Here is a 6,000-nt window from a genome sequence, read left to right as displayed (position 1 = left end):
AGTGTTTGTTGAGTCCCTGCTTTCAATTCTTGTACACCTAGGAGTGGAATTTCCGGGCCATATAACAGAAATGTGTTTAACTTTTTGAGGACCCCCAGAAGAGTCTTCCATGGGGGCCACGTCCTTGACATTCCTGCCAGTGGAAGGGTTCTGGGAATCCTCAGACAACAGCAGGTGGTAGAGGATTCGTCTGGGGGCTTTGTGTGATGTGCGGAAGGCCGAGAAGGGAAATCCCATCTGGGGCTCCTGGGGCTTCCAAGTTCCCCAACCCTCAGCCCAGAGCAGTGTCGTTGCAGACAGCACCCTATGAGGCTGGGGGTTGCAGGAGTGGGAAGGGAGGGAGGGAGGACTACCAAGGAGGTCATGACAAAGGTTCTGGGATACAGAGTTTGGAGACGTGACAGAGCCACGGTGAAAATCAAGGCCAAGTGGCCGGGACTGGGCTGCCTGCCCCACTCGGGCCCCTCCTCCAGGAAGCTGTGGGGGGAGCTGTTGCCTCTGCAGATCCCATTACTGGAGATTGGGCTGCGTCATGAAAAGAGGAGAAGGTAACACAGGAGGGAACACGCTATAAATCACTTATCAGCAGCCACGCACCTCCCAGCCACACCCAATCCAAGCACGGTGAAGCTATAGCCACTGAGGCTTTCCCCAGGGCCTGGACCAGGCTTTCTCCATGGGCGCCAAGATCCTGACCTGAGAACCGAAACCATGTGAGGAAAACACCTCAGGGCCTGACTCATCCTGTCCTCCCGCCAGAAGCCTCGCTAGGAGTCTCCTCCTGGCCGGGCTCCTGTAGCCCCAGGCCTTGAGAAACCCTGACCCTGAGAGCCTGCATCACTGCTTTGTGCAATGATGCCTCCTGGGCTGGGCTAGCCTCCCCCGCTTTCCCGTGTATTCCAGACGCATCTCTGAGTCACAGAACTGCCCGCACTCCTGGCACTCCTCGCTTGGTCCCAGGGAGAAATTAGGAAGCAACGGAAGAAGTGACCCCCTTTCGGGCCAGGTGGGGCAAATGGGACACCTGGGAATATGTAGGACTCCAAGCCCTGCTGGCATTCCTTCCAGCGTGCAAGGCACACTACGGCTCCCCGCAAGCAGCACCCAGAAAAAAAAAATCACACTAAGAACGAGAGCAAAACAATGGGCTGTCCGCTTCCTAAAGGACTTGCTTCAGAATACCTTTGAAGGATTTGTTTTAAGCAGGATATTCTCTCCACACATGTGCAGTTTCATGTGTGTTGTCTGAAAGTGGGGGTTAATGTGTTTGGCTTTGCTTCAACTGGGTGGACTTTCTCAGGCCCTGTTTGAAGCTGTCCCCTGCAGCCCTGCTCGGCTTGGCCACCAAAGCCAGCCCTGGGTGGGACTGGGATGGCATGTGGGGAGCTGGGCAGGAAGAGGGAGCATGCAGGAGGTGGGAAGTTAAGCTCTGGTTACCAGGAAGGTCAGTGATGGAGGAGCTAAGAAACCCTGTGTGCCTTCCAGTGAGTACTGCCCATCTCTGGGATTCAGTTTCCTCCTGTCTACAGTGAGGACATCAGGTCAGGTGATGTCCGAGTCTCTCCAGCTCTCATGTTATAGACTGTGGATCCCCCTAGAGCAGGCCAGTCACATCCAGAGCTCAGAAGAAGCACAACCATATCCCCCTCACATCCCCTGAAGAGCAGTGATGGGCCCATGGTCCACACACAAATGAGTATACCGCTCAGTTCCCCATCTCATCTCTCCTCTTTGTTCCCAGGGGCCACGCAAATGGTTCACAGAGAATCACTTGATCTGTCACCTGAATGTCATGCAGCAACACGGGGACCCAGAGGACTTTAAAGACTGTTTTATAATGAAGTAAATGGTCAACATATCCCTGTTTACCAAATAGATCAGCTACGGCAACTTCCCTACTGCTGAACCAGTGGGGAAGTCAGCTGTCTTCCCTCTCCGTGCAGCGAGTTTAGCCCTGGATGCTCCTTCAGTCACTGCATGCGACAGTCTCATCTCCCCAGGTTCACGATTCTTAATCAGAGCCTTTCATTATCAGTCCATCATGCCGGGCACATAGTGAGTGCTTAATGAGGGAGTGCGGATTTGTTTCCAAGAGCCATCCAGGAAAGTAAGACCAGTATTTCAGTTACCAATGGCTGCAAAACACAAAACTTAGGGGCTTAAAACAACCACCATGGATTCTTTCTCCTGAATCTGCGGGTTGACTATTCTCAGACGGGAGTTTGGCTGGGCTCACTCAGAAGCTGCATTTACCTGGGAGCTTGGTTGGGGCTGGAATGTCCAAGATGGCCTCTTCCCCACAGAGCCTCTCGCCCATGGCCTCATATTACGCATTGATCTAGGCTGGACTTCCTTACAGCATGGTGGTTGGGCTCCAAGAGAGGCCATCCTGAGAAGACAAGCCTGATGTGCAAACACTTACGAAGACTTCATAAGTTTGCTTCACACTTGCTAATGTCTCAGCAGCCAAAGCGGGCCGCTCGGACAACACAAGTCAATGTGGGAAGAACCCATGAAAGCGTGAATTCTGGGAGACACGGTCCATTGGAGACTACCAAGGCAATAATCTACCATAGCTGGTGAATGCCCTTTGGTAGGGACAGAGCCATGAAACCGTAAGCCACACTTCATTCTCCCAGGATGCTGGAAGACAGGGCAGGTGTCTCAGCAATCAGAAACATTTCCTAGAAGAAGTAAGGAAGACAAGTTACTTGCTCTCAGGCTGGGGGAAATGTTCCTTGAGTCCCATTATGGTAATGCTCCAATCTAGCAAAAAGCATGTGAGGACTGATATTCAGATTCTGGAGAATAAATGGGCCTGTCATTTGCATGTGTGCATTCATTCTTTTTTCATTCATTCATTCACAGAACATGGCACCTAAACATTGTCATTAAAGGGCACTCAGGGGATTGAGGTGTATCAAGGACCCCTGCTACAAACAGCAGCATGTGCACATCCTCCACATCCTTGTGGGCCATGGGGACCCCGTTTGTCTCACTGGGGAGTGAGAGTATCAGGCAGCAGTTAGAGAACGGGGTCAGATCATGGACCCTGCTGACTGATGGTTTGGCTTCAGGTGCCAGCCCTGCCAAACGCCAGCTCTGTGATCCTGGGCAACCAGCCCAATCTTCCTGAGCCACTGTTCCTTCACCCAAATTCTCTTGGGATTTCAATTCTGGAATCCCTGCAAAGTACTTAGAACAGTGCCTGACATGAAATAAGTACCAGGCAAATTTTGCGAATATTACTTTTTTTTTAAGATTTTATTTATTTATTTGAGAAAGGGAGAGTTAGCAAGAGAGACAGCACGAGTGGGGAGGAGGGACAGAGGGAGAAGCAGACTCCCTGCTGAGCAGGGAGTCAGTCCTATGCAGGGCTTGATCCCAGGACCCTGGGATCATGACCTGAGCTAAAGGCAGACTCTTAACTGACTGAGCCACCCAGGTGCCCTGCTAATATTACTTACGATGAATCCTTACAGTAAGAACTTTTTTCCAAAATATAAAATAATATGTACTCCAATTAAAAAACAAAACAACCTTGCAATATCTGAGAAAGAGAGAACTCACCCACAATCTCACCATCCAAAGAGAAGCCAACAAACCACATGGCAGGGGCACTGAAATCTGTATATGCTTCCACTCTTTTCAAGAAATTATCTTGAGGGGCGCCTGGTGGCTCAGTCGTTAAGCCTCTGCCTTCAGCTCGGGTCGTGATCCCAGGGTCCTGGGATGGAGTTCCCCACACTAGCTCAGCAGGAAGCCTGCTTTTCCCTCTACCACTCCTCCTGCTGTGTTCCCTCTCTCGCTGTGCTCTGTCAAATAAATAAATAAAATCTTTTAAAAAAGAAGAAATTGTCTCGAACTACTCATACTGTTCATGGCCTGTCACTTAAAAATTAACAATATGTCAAAATTGTTGGTTATAAATATTATTTGACGATTTGATCTTATTGGCTACATGTATTTCATTGTTTGTTCCCTTATATGAGACATTTATATGATTTGTGATTTTTTCACAAATAAGAATAATGCCGTGATGCCTATCTTTGTGCATGTCCCTGATTATGTCCTCAGAATCGGTTCTAAAAGAGGAAATTCTGGACCCACAAGCATGCTCCATTTTAGGATGGTTTGATTCAGATACTGCTGGACTGGTCTGGAAAGAATGAGTCTCTCCAGAAGGCACAGCGGCAGAGGGACATGTGCGTGCCCTCCCATGTCCTTGTTGGTCATGGGAGAGCCTTTCTCTCACTAGAGAGCAAGGACTCTCATTGCTCAAGAGCCATGACCTCTGAGCGGCGACAGCCAGCTGTGGTATGGCCTCCGGTTGGCAGAAGCCAGGCCAGAGCCACCGTGAGTGTCCTGGGAGCTCCTTTCTGTCATAGCCGCTACTGTGTTTCAGCTTTTCACCCAACCCTCCAGCACCCCTCTGGCTTTAGAATCTACCCTCCAGCACATGACGCCCAAATCCACAGGCTGCCCTCGGACGCCCATCTCCTGCCTGACACTTCCGTGTGGTCCTCAAACTCACCTGAACTACACCTGTTCTTGCCTTTCCCATGACCTGCTGCTGCAGGCTGTCTGAGCAGGTGTACGGTGTCGGGGGGCTTGTGAGGGGGGGCTGGAGGGGAGGTGTGACGCAGCCTGGATCTGACTCCCTGATCTGCCAGGCGACTGGGGGAAAGTGGCATGCAATGCTCCTCAGCTGCAGAATAGGGATGGTGGTTCTGGTCTCTCCAAGCTAGAAGGATTCAGTGGGTTGACTTCCTATCTCGGCACAGAGGAAAGGCTTCATAAACGGTAGCAAGAGCGATGCTTATTATCATTTTTACTGTTACTACCCACTCCTCCAACTGGAAAACTTCCAGTCACTCACCCTCCTCCCAGAGTCTCTGCTCCTCCACAAACCCAGGAAGTAAACCTCAGAAATGGCCCCTAAAAGCAGCACACACCGAGTATGCTCTCTGCTTCCCCCCATTTCCCCAGCAAGGGCACAGCAGACACCTGAGAGCCATTTAAATGAAAAGCACCCTGGCCCCCAACTCTAATGAGCTGTGTGACCCGGCACCACTTTCCCCACTTTCTTTCTCTGGACCCTGCTTCCTCATCTGGAAAGCCATCTCCAAGGGCCCTCCAGCAGCAAAGAAATGCCTACCCCTGCCCCCCCACCCCGGGGAACTCAGGAGGCTGGCTGCATCATGCAGGCGGATCCATTCTGAGCAGCATGGCAGCTGGAAAGGTAACTCCTCTTTTTATCTCCTAAACCATCAAAGCTGCCCTGAGATTTCTGGAAGACTGTCCCTTGGCTGGCTCAGAAATTTATTAGCTCTACCAATATTTTCTTTCATCGTTCTGTAAAGCAAGCTCACACTCTGTGAGCACTGCGTATGCAAAGACCTTAAACCACATGTTTATTTTCCTAAGCTATAAAAAGTTTATAGGGGGAGCTGGACTCCTTGTCCAACACCACGCTCAGGATTGCTACTGCATTCCATAGGAAGACAGAGGGCTCTGTGTCAGCCTGGGATGGGGGGGCAGGCGGGAAGTAGGTGGAGTAAGGCTGTCCAGTCCCTAGTGGAAAGGGCACAGGGCATAAGATAGGACAAGGGAGTTGCAAGCTCATGAGGTGAAGGGGGCAGTGGGAAGGATGGAGTGTGGTAGCAGCGTGCGGCAAAGCAACTCGGTTCAAATGCCAAAGCTGGAGTTTATCCCAGTGTTTTGGACTACCTGTCTCTCTTTATCAAGGCAGCTTTGAGGACACTCAGTGGAAATATGGGCCAACCTTGGCTAAAGCAACCCTTCTGACAATCCCTTTATCCTAGAATATGGAGCCAGAGACCCTGGACTCTGGAAGAAACCACGAAGAGTAGACAGTTTCGCTTGGGTGCTCTCGAGTTACATGCTGACCTCAATGCCTCTATGTACTGATTTCCACCTAGTCCCCTGCTTTATGACAATCAGATGCCCACAGAGTCATTCAGAACTCCAACACCGGGA

This window comes from Meles meles, chromosome 5 (assembly GCF_922984935.1).
Source record: "Meles meles chromosome 5, mMelMel3.1 paternal haplotype, whole genome shotgun sequence".
In the NCBI taxonomy this organism is placed as follows: domain Eukaryota; kingdom Metazoa; phylum Chordata; class Mammalia; order Carnivora; family Mustelidae; genus Meles; species Meles meles.
This window is presented reverse-complemented; position numbering follows the sequence as displayed.